This window comes from Heloderma suspectum, chromosome 6, assembly GCF_057233095.1.
Source record: "Heloderma suspectum isolate Gila_16-S chromosome 6, 16-S_ref, whole genome shotgun sequence".
In the NCBI taxonomy this organism is placed as follows: Eukaryota; Metazoa; Chordata; class Lepidosauria; order Squamata; family Helodermatidae; genus Heloderma; species Heloderma suspectum.
This window is the reverse complement of record NC_139463.1, coordinates 125,625,164-125,640,118: the sequence shown is the minus strand read 5'-3', so window position 1 is coordinate 125,640,118 and position 14,955 is coordinate 125,625,164. Positions and strand designations below refer to the sequence as shown.

Below are 14,955 nucleotides of genomic sequence, written 5' to 3'. Positions count from 1 at the left end.
TCATTCATCTTATATTCCAGGTTCCTAAACAATATTGTTCTTTACAGCATCGGACTTTCTTTTCACCGCCAGACACATCCAAAGTCCTTTCAGCTTTGGCCCAGCTGCTTCACTCTTTCTGGCGCTACTTGGAAATTCCCTCTGCTCTTCCCCAGTAGTATATTGGACACCTTGCAACCTGAGGGGCTCATCTTCCGGCATCATATCTTTTAGCCTTGTGATACATTCCATGGGGTTTTCTTGGCAAGAATACTGGAGTGGGTTGCCATTTCCTATTCCAGTGGACCACATTTTGTCAGAACTCTCCACCATGACCCGTCCATCTTGGGTGGCCCTGCACGGCATAGCTTATGGCTTCACTGAGTTACGCAAGCCCCTTCGCCACAACAAGGCAGATCCATGAAGGGGACTTTCGTTATACTTGAACCCAGTGGGGTCATCCTATGAAACAGAATGGTCAGAGATTCAGAACAGCTAAGAAGAAGTACTTCTTCAAACAGCACATAATTAAACTATGGAATTCACTACCACAAGATGTAGTGATGGCCACCACCATATACGGCTTTAAAGCGGGATTAAATAAATCCAGGCAGGATAACTTTATCAAAGGCTGCTGGGGAATATGAGTGGGAGGGGGCAGTTGTGTTCACGTCCTGTTTGTGGGCTTCCCTTAAGGACACAGTGGTTGGTCACTATGGGAACTGAATATGGGACTAGACAGGCCTCTGGATCAATCCGACATAGGTTTTTGACTTACGCTTTTCTTCAGTTAACTGGAGGTCAAATTACAGTGGAGGTTCCAAACAGCTCATAATATAATACTCAGCATTATCCACTTCTCTTCTTCACCATACTGAAGATCATCTTATGATATTGGGTTCTATATTACTTTTATGTTCTTAACTCACTCACCTGTCACAGCCATGGAAATGATGTTGCTTTGCAGGGACTGGATTTTGTTCCCTTCATGTAACAAGATCCAGTATGTACAGCTGTACTCTCCAGAAGTATGTTCAGTCATATGGAACAGTTCATCAGGCCCCTTCCTTTTTCGAGGCAGTTGCTCAGGGCGCTGACCTTGTCATTCCTTGTAGAATGTGTTTCCTCTCACTTTCTGCCCCTTTGGGGCCAAACATTTCAAAGTCAACTCTTCTCCTCGAATGTAAACAGGGCATTGGGGATCCAGAGAAAGAGTTGCCTGTGGAGGGGACCCTGGGGATCAAGGGAAGAAGAAATGGAAAGAAAACAAATCCAGTCAGAAAATAAACTCATGAAACATCACTTAATGTACTCTCAACTCCTCACAGAACTGAAATCTCCAAAATTTCATATGAGGAAACCATGACAATACAGCTGGTTTTGGTTTACATTTTGAGTGCAGACATGCCATAGAGTTACCTGGAGGCAGGATCCGACACTGCCCAGCTGCTTTCAGAGCTGGCCGCTGATTCTGGTCTATGCATTGCCATCCCTCCCACTTCTGGTCCGCATGCATCCCCTACCACCTGCAGAACCATGGTCTAGTGGTTCTGGAGTCAAGCCTTCAATGAACAGAAATGCTCCTTTGTCCTTTCTGGAAGGAGGCAGGTGCATCAACCTGCCGCCTTCCACAAACGGGTGTCAGGGTTGCCTCTGAGCATATAGAGTGTCAGAGCAGTTCAGATTCTGAGGAAGAGCTGCAACACGTGGGGAGGAACTTTCCCAGGCTTCAGAGGCACAGCCGGATGGAGAGGCCCTCCCTTCACACTTCCCTGTGAGTGACAGCAAACAGGGGGAGGCAAGAGAGGACAACCTCAACTCTTAGACACAAGGCGCAGGCACAGGCACAAGCGGGAAATCGCAGGGGCTGAGCTTAGGCGCTCTGCCCGATTGGCTCGGCGTCAACAGCTGTGCCTAGAGGTGTCACAGGAGAGGGGGACAGCTTCCCCTCCCACCCCTTAAGTGAAGAGTGTTTGCCGCCTTTTTCCCAAACGGAGACCAACTTTCGTAGCTCCCCTTTGAACTCCTTGAAGCCTTTTCCTTTGTAGTCTGTGAGTCTCTAGCAATTTGCATCTGTGCGCCTCATTAGGGTAATGGAATTAAAGCCTTGGAAATGCCGCCTCTTGTCCGAGTGTTGATTTGGCTGTTGGAGTTCTCGGCAGGGCAAAAGGGAATCTTGACAATGAGCGTTTCAGCCTGTTTGGGGGCTTGCCTCCCAAAGCGCTACATCGCAGTTCTCTGAGTGGTAGGGCCCACCTGCGGACTGAAAATGGCAGGGCTGGCTGTGCACACACCAGCATCTGTGGCCAGCTCCCCTAGCAGCTGGGCAGCACTGCATGCTGCCCCGGAAGTCCCAGCCCGTCGCATCCCCTGCTGCAGGGCCCTCCCATGGCTCCTAGGAAGCCACCCCATTCCTTTTGTGTGTGCAATTCCTGTACAACAAGAACAATCCTTACCAGGGACTGAGAACACAACCCGGTCACTCTTCGGAGAATAGAAGCTGTTTTCTGCCCTCTTTCCTTCCCTGTAAGAGCAAGCAAAGGCTTCCTTGGACTTCAGGTGACCTGTGGAGACCTCCGCTGTATTTTCTTTCTCTACTTCAACATGATCAATTTACCATGTAAGTTTCTTTTAGAAAAAAAAGAACCACTCTCCCCTTGACCCTTCTGGGGGGGAGCATTTCAACCAGATCCAGTCTCCCCGGGCCACCTTGCTGTAGAGAAAGGACACAGTCAGCCAGGGGGCGGGTGGGCCTGGAACCGTCCAGGAACCTGAGAAAGGAAAAGAGATGCCATTAAGTCCCTTCCCTCCGATCTCTTCCTGGAACCAGATTAGTTCCCCTCTTCCTCCTGAACTCAAGTATTTTCAACTTAGCACCAGAACCAGCTGTATGCAGCTTTCAGTTCTAGTGCAAAGAGACTCAGGGAGGTACCACCAATATTCTGGGGCAGTCTGCCACTCGAGGATTTGTCAGTGATAAGAGAATTGGGGTCTCAGGGGGAAAGTGGGTGTTTGGGGTCCCTGACATGGTAACATTTACTTCACAGTCCAGGTTCATCACTGAACCACAGTTTCACCCCATTGCTCATTGTCTGTGTTTTCTCTGTTTCGTGTGTGTGTGTGTACACACACCCACACACACACACAGCTGCAACCAGGCAGAAAATACTGCCTCACACATCAATGTTTTCCAGTCTCCTTTCTTTCTCAAGGAAAAAAAGAGGGAAGAAGCCAAAATCTGGGAAAGAAAATCTGGGGGACATGGGGAGTAAGAGAGTAGCCCTTCCCCTTGCCTGCACCCCCATGGCTTCACACATGCCCCTCACCACTCTTTGTTATACGTGTTCACTTTGGTGTTTATTTTTCATGCACAAGGAGGCCGTAAGGGCACCAGTGCCCTGTGTCTCGTGTTCCCCATCATCTGGGATCCAGAGGCCTACCGCCACTCAGTCCTGACCTGAGGCATCTCACCACCTGAGGTGAGAACATGCATGGTGCCAGCAGCCTCTGCCTTGGCTTACTTTTCCTCCATCTGCTGCCACCACCTCCTCCCTCCTCTGCTCTGTGCCCCTTTGCCATTTCTCACAAGAGCTTGTCCAAATCCTTGTGGGGCCCAGCCAAGCTCCCACTGTAAGGGGAGGGAGGTGGCGCACAATGGGAGGGCAGACAGGAGGGCGGATGGGAGGGTGGCTGCTCCAGAGAGCCCCACCAGCTGCTCTCTCACTGCAACAAATGCAGGTTTAGTCTGCTGTCCAGGGGCTAACTGGTGATTCTTATAAACTGGGGATTTGAATTCTACTTCTTTAAACTGGAATAGGGCAGGTTGTTGTTCAGTCGTTCAGTCGTGTCCGACTCTTCGTGACCCTATGCACCATAGCACGCCAGGCCTTCCTGTCCTGCGCTCTCTCCCGGAGCGTGCTCAAGTCCATATTCATTGCATCAGTGATTCTATCTAGCCATCTCATCCTCTGCCGTCCCCTTCTCCTTTTGCCTTCAGTCTTTCCCAGTATCAGGGTCTTTTCCAGAGAGTTTTCTCTTCACATTAGGTGGCCAAAATATTTGAGCTTCAGCTTCAGGATCTGTCCTTCCAATGAGCACTCAGGGTTGATTTCCTTTAGGATAGACTGATTTGACCTCCTTGCAGTCCAGGGGACTCGTAAGAGTCTTCTCCAGCACCACAGTTCGAAAGCATCAATTCTTCGGTGCTCAGCCTTCCTTATAGTCCAGCTCTCACAGCCATATGTTACTACTGGGAAAACCATAGCTTTGATTATGCAGACCTTTGTTGGCAAAGTGATGTCTCTGCTTCTCACTATGCTGTCTAGGTTGGCCATAGCTTTCCTCCCAAGGAGCAAGCGTCTTTTAATTTCATGGCTACAGTCACCGTCTGCAGTGATCTTGGAACCCAAGAAAATAAAATCTGTCACTGCTTCCATTTCTTTCCCTTCCATATGCCAGGAAGTGATGGGGCCAGATGCCATGATCTTCGTTTTTTTAATATGGAGTTTCAAACCAGCTTTTGCACTCTCCTCTTTCAGCCTCAACAAAAGGCTCTTTAGATCCTCTTCGCTTTCTGCCATTAGGGTGGTATCGTCTGCATATCGGAGGTTGTTGATAATTCTCCTGGCAATCTTAATTCAGACCTGTGATTCATCCAACCTGTCGTTTCTCATGATGTACTCTGCATATAAGTTAAATAAGCAGGGCGACAATATGCAGCCTTGTCGTACTCCTTTCCCAATTTTGAACCAATCGGTTGTTCCATGTCCGGTTCTTACTGTTGCTTCTTGAACCTCATACAGGCTTCTCAGGAGACAGGAAAGGTGGTCTGGTACGCCCATCTCTTTCAGAATTTGCCACAGTTTGTTGTGATCCACACAATCAAAGGCTTTAGCGTAGTCAATGAAGCAGAAATAGATGTTTTTCTGGAATTCTCTTGCTTTCTCCATGATCCAGCGAAAGTTGGCGATTTGATCTCTAGTTCCTCTGCCTCTTCAAAACCCAGCTTGTACTTCCGGTAGTTCTCGGTTCGCATACTGCTGAAGCCTAGCTTGTAGGATTTTGAGCATCACCTTGCTGGCATGTGAAATGAGCGCAATTGTGCGGTAGTTTGAACACTCTTTGGCATTGCTCTTCTTTGGAATTGGAATGTAAACTGACCTTTTCCAGTCTTGTGGCCACTGTTGAGTGTTCCAAATGTGTTGGCATATTGAGTTGCAGCACTTTAACAGCATCGTCTTTTAGGATTTTAAATAGCTCAGCTGGAATGCTGTCATCTCCGCTAGCTTTGTTGTTAGTAATGCTTCCTAAGGCCCACTTGACTTCACTCTCGGGGATGTCCGGCTCAAGTTCAGTGACCGCACTATCATGGCTATCAGGGCCATGATATCTTTCCTGTATATAACTTTCCTGTATAGTTCTTCTGTGTATTCTTTCCACCTCTTCTTAATCTCATCTGCTTCTCTTAGGTCCCTGCCTTCTTTGTCCTTTATCATGCCCATCTTTGCACAAAACATTCCCTTGAGATCTCCGATTTTCTTGAAGAGATCTCTAGTCTTTCCTATTCTGTTGTTTTCGTTGATTTCTTTGCATTGTTCATTTAAAAAGGCCTTCTTGTCTCTCCTTGCTATTCTCTGGAACTCTGCATTCAGTTGGATATATCTTCCCCTGTCTCCCTTGGTTTTTGCTTCCCTTCTTTCCTCAGCTGCTTGTAAAGCCTCATCAGACAGCCACTTGGCTTTCTTGCCTTTCTTTTTCTTTGGGATGGATTGAGTTGCTGCCTCCTGAACAATGTTACGGACCTCCGTCCATAGTTCCTCAGGCACTTTGTCTATCAGGTCTAATCCCTGAAATCTATTCCTCACCTCCACTGTATATTCCTAAGGGATATGATTTAGGTCATACCTGAATGGTTTAGTGGTTTTCCCTACGTTCTTCAATTTAAGCCGAAATTTTGCAACAAGAAGCTCATGATCTGAGCCACAGTCAGCTCCAGGTCTTGTTTTTACTGACTGTATAGAGCTTCTCCATCTTTGGCTGCAAAGTACATAATCAATCAGATTTCGATATTGACCATCTGGTGATGTCCATGTGTAGAGTTGCCTCTTGTGCTGTTGGAAAAGAGTGTTTCCTATGATCAGCGTGTTCTCTTGGCAAAACTCTAGTAGCCTTTGTCATGCCTTTTGTACACCAAGGCCATGCCTGCCTGTTCTCCCGGTGATTTCTTGACTTCCTACTTGAGCATTCCAATTCCAGATGATGAAGAGGACATTTTTTTTGGTGTTAGTTCTAGAAGGTGTTGTAGGTCTTCATAGAACCGATCAACCTCAGCTTCTTCGGCATCAGTGGTTGGGGCATAGACTTGAATTACTGTGATGTTGAATGGTTTGCCTTGGATTCGTACTGAGATCATTCTGTCGTTTTTAAGATTGTACCCCAGTACTGCTTTTCCCACCCTTTTGTTGACTATGAGTGCTACTCCATTTCTTCTAAGGGATTCTTGCCCACAGTAGTAGATATGATGGTCACCTGAATTAAATTCGCCCATGCTTGTCCATTTTAGTTCGCTGATTCCCAAGATGTCGATGTTCAGTCTTGCCATCTCATGTTTGACCACCTCCAGCTTACCTTGATTCATTGATCTGACATTCCAGGTTCCTAAACAATATTGTTCTTTACAGCATCAGATTTTCTTTTCACCACCAGACACATCCACAGCTGAGTGTCCTTTCAGCTTTGGCCCAGCCGCTTCACTCTTTCTGGCGCTACTTGGAAATACCCTCTGCTCTTCCCCAGTAGTATATTGGACATCTTCCGACCTGAGGGGCTCATCTTCTGGCGTCATCTCTTTTAGCCTTGTGATACGTTCCATGGGGTTTTCTTGGCAAGAATACTGGAGTGGGTTGCCATTTCCTTCTCCGGTGGACATTTTGTCAGAACTCTCCGCCCTGACCTGTCTGTCTTGGGTGGCCCTGCATGGCATAGCTTATGGCTTCACTGAGTTACGCAACCCCCTTCGCCACAACAAGGCAGTGATCCATGAAGGGGTGGAATAGGGCAGGACAGCCGTTCAAATAAAGGACCCCTTAAAATAGAGGATGGTCCTTTGGCAGCCCATCAAATAGAGGGCTGTAAAAGAGGAAACTTGGCTTCCCCGAAGGTGAAGGAGAGTGAAAAGGGAGAAATTCAGCAGTGAGAGGTTTACAATCTGAATACAGAAGATTGAAATCCAGAGGGGAAATGGCAGTGAGCCTCAGGTGGTGGACAGGAGGTTATTTTTCCAAGACAACAGGAATGAATTCCAGCAACACAGCCATAGAACTAGTCCTGATCCAGCACTGGTATAATGGGTGCTGTGTAGCAAGGGTACAGAAAGGGCATGTAGCAAGGTTGCGGCCAATGGGTGCACCGCCCCGCCCCCCCCGCCCCCCGAGCTGTGTTTCTCCCCTCCCGGGACTTTTTTTGGGGAAACTGTCATTTTAATTTGTGACATGACAGACAATGACAGCCTCCATTTAAAGAACAGCAGTTTGTTTTAAGAACAGGAGTAATTTAAAACAGGAGCCTTAATCTTGCATTAAGGGTTCGGATGGTGAGGTGTTACATGCTTTCAATATTGTTCTCTGAAGTGGAGGCTTGGACACTGAAGAAGAACCATCTGAGGGAAATGGAATCCTTTGAAATGTGGATATACTGACATATGTTGAAGATACCATGGATTGATCAAGTGACAAATGAGAACATACTATGTAGAGTAAGCAAAAAAACAGAACTAATAAAGACCATCAAAAGAAGGAAGCTACAATACCTCGGTCATATTTTCTGAGGAGAAAAATACACCATGCTCCAACTTACTATGCAAGGGGAAGTTGAAGGAAAAAGAGCAATGGGAAGAAGATGAACATGATTGTTAAAGAATGTGAGGGAATGGTTCAGCTGTACTTCTATTCTATACAACTATTCAGAGCAGCGGCATCAAAAACAAAAATAGCTGTCATGATAGCTAACATCCGATAGGAGATGGCACCTTGAGAAGAAGAAGCCTATGAAAAATTCCGTGAATAAGGCAGGGAGAGTGAACAACAAAAGCCTCATCTGGAAGAGCCCCCAAAGTCTTCTTGCTCAAAACTTTGCGCCAATTGAATTCCCGGTGCGTTTCGACACTGGTCTTTATCGAGGGAAAAACCCTTGCAGCGTCTTCAGGAGGATTCCCTCTCCCTTGCTATCAAGGGAAGAAGCAAGGGAGAGGGAATCCTCCAGAAGACGCTGCAAGAGTTTTTCCCTTGATAAGACCAGTGTCGAAACGCGCCGGGAATTCAACTGGTGCAGCTGTTTCTTTTTTGTTTTTTGTTTCCAGCCTTACAGCTGTTTCTTCTGGTCCCTATTGGTCCTGTTGCTCATTCAAAACTTTCCCTGACTGAGGGTGGATTTCTCATGATCGCTAACACCCTATAATTACCTAAGTGATCCTGAAAAATCAGCCTGTATAGTAACATGACCCTTGAAGAGTTAAATATTAGAAATTTGTATTATGGGCTACAATCAGACTCCATCCCTTAGATTTTCTTTTGCTCTGCTTCTCAGTTTCAGTTGCATTCTCTACCCAGCCAGCAATAAAGAAGCTTGTTTGATGGCCTGCCGTAAGAAGTAAGACTTTGTTTATTCTTCAGTTATTATGATGAGTACAGCAAGACTGGGTGCTTATTGCTAAAGGGTGAAATAAAGAGGTCCCTTACAGTGATCTGAAAAACAAAATCTGCCCTAAGTTACCCTAATTTATGTAACTTGGATCAATCAGCTGCAGAGACTGTCAGTGACTCACAAGCACTTAGCAAATTGGTTTCTCTTGTATTTGAAAAAGAAAGAACACCTAACTTTAACTGTGATCAGTCTTTACATTATTTTGATTCTAGGAAAAACCAAAAGCTGCACCTATTCTAAAGTATGATGTTTAGGTGCTATGCATTTTTTCACCCTGAAAAGGTGTATTGTGAACCTACTATTCAGAAAGCTTTCTTGCATGTTTATCCATTATTTTTATAAGTATGAAAGGAAGTCTATTATGCAGTAAATACTTTACAGAGTTAAGGACTCAGGCTCATTGATTTCAGCAAGAAAGTGATGGATATTGTTCTCAGCACCACTCTCCCTAAATGCTTGACTGTGGTCGCTTTGTAATGTGCTCTTACTCGGTTTCTAAACCGGTTCTTTTGTATTGGTGATACAAGATTAAAACCGATTTCCTGAGAAAACAAGCTCCACACTAGCTTTTAACTTCTTCTTAGTGATAACATTAACTATTTTGTTTGTATTACACCCTTTGGTAACCCCTTGCTCACTGCATCCTTAACATCCTTTTTTCTTATGTAACAAAAGATATGCCAGTCATTTAATTCCTGATGTTCATACTAAATTTTCTGTTAACTTGACCATTACATAGCCCATAATGTAAGTTAACACACTCTCTGCATAGAGGAGGAGTGAGAGGGAAGGTCACTGCCTTTCCCTTCCCCTGGCCTGGCCCTCACCTCCTCTCCACCAGTCAGGGGGTGGGGATTGGCTGGCGCTATGCACCCCCCCACCAAAAATGCCCCACCTAGAAATGTGGCTGCCCCACCTAACAAGGAAGGCTGGCTACAGAGCGGGGGGCAGGGGGGCTGTCTCCTCTATTTTCCACACACGCGACTGCAAGTACTTCCCACCAGTCCAATGGCAGTTGAAGGTAGGGTGAGATTGACTAGACCAAAAAGTAGCTTCTGGTTTAGTCAATTCTGACTTCTAAGCAGTGGTGCAGATAGGGTTGGGTCTGGCTGGGTCAGGATTCCAGAGCCACACAACCCAGGGCATAGGCTGAAATGACCCCCCAGAGAGCAGCAGGTGATGGGGGCAGTGACAAACAGGCCCAGGGTCAGCACCTGGGTATACCAAGGCTGACCGGGGTTGATACTGGCTGCCATACCATCCTTTCTTCCTCTTTAAAAAAACCCCAACTTCTGTTTGTATATCATTTTTTTTCAGTGCAATGAACATGGGGTAAATTTAGCCTGAAAAAGTTAAAGAAAACTATCAGATACAGCCCGATTCAGTTAGGATGCATAGGGAACAGAAGTGCAAAACCTTCAAACTGAAATTATTGTGTTTGAGCAGGTTAGCACAAATTTATCATGATCTGGAGGGGCCTGGGTTGGGGATGTATGCTCAATATAGCACAAAAATGGGTGCCATCTTGCAAAAAATGTTGAAGATTTTGTGTGACCATTAACAACCTTCCACTGTAGGTAATCTTGTCCTTCAAATACTGATCTGACCCCAAGCCTTGAATTTCCAGGAGTGAGAGGAGTGAGAGAGTTCCAGTGGAACTTTTCCACTGGCATGCAGTTGTTGCTCTTGCTGCTGCGAAAGAGCATAGAACAGACTCTTTCCTCAGTGTAGACTGTAAATCCTTTGGAAGAATGCCCAGAATTGCAAGTAGCAGCATCTTGGTGATGTTTGGCTTCTTCTTCTTCTTCTTCTTCTTCTTCTTCTTCTTCTTCTTCTTCTTCTTCTTCTTTAATGCAGTTAGGAGCTGGGCTCACCAGGCATTATATACGTACAGGTGCTAATTCCATTATTTTTACTTTATAAATATATTATCCTTTTCTACGACAAAATGCTGCTTATTCCCAAATAAATTGTTTAGCATCAGGGCGGCAGAAGCAGACTGCATTGCATGCCTGTACTCATGGTGGTGCTATGATGTAAGTAAATTTAAAATAGAAAACTGCACATGCTCAGAGTTTAAAATAGAAAACTGCACATGCTCAGACTATTGGTGTGGTGGTGGTTTCAAGGATGGCAAACAGTTTGGGTTTTTTGCTCTAACATATCAGGAATGTTGAAGCAGTTGAATGCATAGAATGGTGGTGGATGGGCAGGGGGGCGGGGAGGATAGAAATGCTAGCTGTGTATATCACAACTCAAGTAATACAGATGGCCTTCTGAAGCTCCCCCCCACCCCACCCCCAGAAGACCATTAAGTCCAGGGTCTACCATTAGGTAGCTGGATCACTGCTTCTAACAGGAACTATTCCGTATTCTACAGGTATATAGAAGCCTTGTTCAACAAGAATTGCAGAAAAAGGCAGACATGCCTATGGCTGATCATGGCTCTCTTCACACCTGGCATTTTATCCCACTACAAACTTGTCCTTTTGATTCCAGATCCTTTCTGGGATTTAGACTGGCCCTGTATACAGGCATGTCTCCTAGCGCGTCCCTCCGCATTATATCTTTTCATGGCTGGGCCGAGCTGCATGGAACAATCAGGACAGAAGGGGGCTGCTGGCTCCATACCCCCCCCCCCATCACTGGTTCCTGTAACGTGATGGATGGCTCTGACCCATCCCTCCACTCGTCCACAGCAGGACGGGAGTCGGAAGTGATCTGGATAGGGGGCTACGGGAGCTGGCCCCCTCCTTCCTCCGAGGGAGAGAGAGTCTTCTCGGTGGGTTACCCCGAGGTTGCTGTCACTGCTGATCCTTCTCTGCTAAGTAAGTCAGTGTGCGATGGAATTGAATGCAGTATATTGCTTGCACGGCTGAGTTTGAACGGTATACTGATTTCCAGGTTCCCAACGACAAAAGTAAGAAATCCACAAATGGACTTGCATACAGTCAATGCACCAAGCCATCCCTAGCAGCCCCCCTCCCCGGCAACCGCTTCATGAGGGACACCTTCTTCATCAGACCCGGCTTGCTTCCCCTGCCCCCCACCGTGCTGCTGTTGCTCGTCCCCCTTATTCTGGCTTCCCAACGGCCCTGCAAGGTGGGCTAGGAGAAGAGATAGTGGCTGGCTAAGTGGGAGGGAGCACTATGGAAAACCACCTCAGCATTACTGCCTTACCTAAAACAACTCCACACCCCAAAAGGAAACTATCAAAAATGGCCATTCCAAGCTCTGTGTGATGAATTTATTCAGGGGAGGAGAAAAGGCATTGTGGTCAATGGGGTCGTCTGGGTTACAATGGGGGCTGTTTTCCCTCTGTGTGTGCTCCTCCCCCCTTTCCCAGCACAAGCGTATGTGTGTCTACTTGGAGGTAACTCCCATTGTGCTCAATGAGGCTTGCTCCTGAAATGCAGGGGCATCTGGACTTTCAGGGGAAAGGAAAAAAGGGGGGAGAGGGGGGAAGCCCCTCTTCACAGCAAAGCTGATTCCTTTTTAAAAACCCGGTACTCCTCCATTAGCTTCTCTTTTTGTTCTCCTGGAAACACGGCCGAGGAGGCAGGAACGTGGATGAGGTCATCAGACCCCACCCAGACGCCACTCAGACTCCACCCAGCCATCAAGAAAATAATTCGATTAGAGCTCAGTGGACACAGCACAGAGCCTCAGGCTACAGCGAGGATAAGCCGGGACTTTAAGCACTGTGGAAACTGGAAAAGGAGAAGATGCGAGTGGGGAAACATCACAACAAAGTTGCAAACCAAGTGAAACCAATAGCGTGGAAACACACCTGGGGTCTCCAGCAGCAGGAGTTTTTTCTTTAGAAAGAAAGGCAATGGAAGGCCCTTGATGAACAAAAGACTCCAGCCTTTGTGGGTTCTTCTCAGATGGGGGCCTGGATACAATAAATCCTCTGCTACCAAGGTTACTCTATTCCTGGCATGATTCCTCTCTCTGACTATAGCAGTTGAATAACAAGCAAGAATCTGGCAGGGAAGCTAGACATAAGAACATAAGAAGAGCCGTAAAGCTGGATCAGACCCAGGGTCCATCCAGTCCAGCATTCTGTTCACACAGTGGCCAACCAGCTGCCCACAGGAAACCCACAAGCAGGACAGGAGTGCAACAGCACCCTCCCTCCCATGTCCCCCAGCAACTGGTGTACATAAGCTTACTGCCTCTGATACTGGAGGCAGCACACAGGCATCGGGACTAGTAACCAGGTATTTATCTAACCCCCTTTTAAAGCTATCCAAATTGGTGGCCATCACTACATCTTCTGGTAGTGAATTCCATAGTTTAACTATGTGCTGTGTGAAGAAGAACTCCCTTTTATTTGTCCTGAATCTCCCACTAATCAGCTTCATGGGATGATCCTGGGTTCTAGTATTATGAGGAAAAAAGGAAAGGTTCCTCTTGTGCAAGCACCGAGTCATTACTGACCCCTAGAGGGACGCTGTTTTTCCTCGGCGTTTTCCTGGCAGACTGTATAGCGGGGTGGTTTGCCATGGCCTTCCCCAGTCGTGACTACCTTTCCCCCAGCAAGCTGGATACTCATTTTACCGACCTCGGAAGGATGGAGGGCTGTGAGTCGACCTGAGCCGGCTACCTGAAAACCAGCTTCCGCTGGAATCGAACTCAGGTCATGGGGAGTTTCGGTTGCGAAATGTTGCCCTATCCACTTTCTCCACACAAAGCATAATTTTGTACACCTCTATCATGTCTCCCCTGACCCTCCTTTTTTCCAAGCTAAACAATTCTACCTGTTGCAACCTTCCCTCATAGGGTAGATGCTCCAGCCCCTGGATCATTTTTGTTGCCCTTTTCTGCACTTATCAACATGTGCTGAAAAGCTTCAGCTGTTGGATTTCTGCCTGTTGCAGAGCTCTTTAATGCACAAGAACTATGCCAAAGGATTAAAAAGTGACACTCCTGGCCTCTGCAACTGGCCGAAATCAAAAATATTTGAGCAAGAACAGATGTCAGCTTTACCTGCATTGGGAGATTGCCAGAGGAGAAGTTGGGGAGAGACTGGAAGAAAAGAACATAGGAAAAAAGCAGTGAGAAAAATCAAAGGGTAGGTGGATAGTTGAATGGTGAGTTTCCCATCTGAGATGGGCAGACAGAAGAGGAGGGCCACAGACCTGCTACCATAGCCACGGACTCCGTGCGGCTGAGTCCTCAGGTCCACCACCGTCCTACTGTCTTTCCCAAGAAAGGTGGCAAAATTGATCTACGCATTCTATTGTCTCCGAACACAAAGATCAAGGGAGGAAGTGCGCACACGCACGCACGCGCGCACACACACACACACATGCACACACACACAGTACCCCTGTTCCCTGCCAAGTATGCCACTTACTGTAGCTCATGGGCTCACGTTACTATTGTTGTTGTTCAGTCATTCAGTCGTGTCCGACTCTTCGTGACCCCATGGACCATAGCACACCAGGCCTTCCTGTCCTCCGCTCTCTCCCGGAGTGTTCTCAAGTCCATATTCATTGCATTGGTGATGCTATCTAGCCATCTCATCCTCTGCCGTCCCCTTCTCCTTTTGCCTTCAGTCTTTCCCAGTATCAGGGTCTTTTCCAGAGAGTTTTCTCTTCACATTAGGTGGCCAAAATATTTGAGCTTCAGCTTCAGTATCTGTCCTTCCAATGAGCACTCAGGGTTGATTTCCTTTAGGATGGACTGATTTGCCCTCCTTGCAGTCCAGGGGACTCGTAAGAGTCTTCTCTAGCACCACAGTTCGAAAGCATCAATTCTTCGGCGCTCAGCTTTCCTTATAGTCCAGCTCTCACAGCCATACGTTGCTACAGGGAAAACCATAGCTTTGATTATACGGACCTTTGTCGGCAAGGTGATGTCTCTGCTTCTTACTATGCTGTCTAGGTTTGCCATAGCTTTCCTCCCAAGGAGCAAGCGTCTTTTAATTTCATGGCTACAGTCACCGTCTGCGGTGATCTTGGAGCCCAAGAAAGTAAAATCTGTCACTGCTTCCATTTCTTCCCCTTCTATATGCCAGGAAGTGATTGGGCCAGATGCCATGATCTTCGTTTTTTTAATGTGGAGTTTCAAACCAGCTTTTGCACTCTCCTCTTTCACCCTCAACAAGAGGATCTTGAGATCCTCTTCGCTTTCTGCCATTAGGGTGGTATCATCTGTGTATCTGAGGTTGTTGATAATTCTCCTGGCAATCTTAATTCCGACCTGTGATTCATCCAACCCGGCATTTCTCATGATGTACTCTGCATATAAGTTAAATATATGGCTGGA

At 46.8% G+C, this 14,955-nt stretch overlaps 1 pseudogene; it reads right to left on the bottom strand.

The window, feature by feature from the left end:
• LOC146343062 (uncharacterized) overlaps positions 1–14,955 on the bottom strand; it is a 53,680-nt pseudogene that overhangs the window by 16,304 nt on the left and 22,421 nt on the right.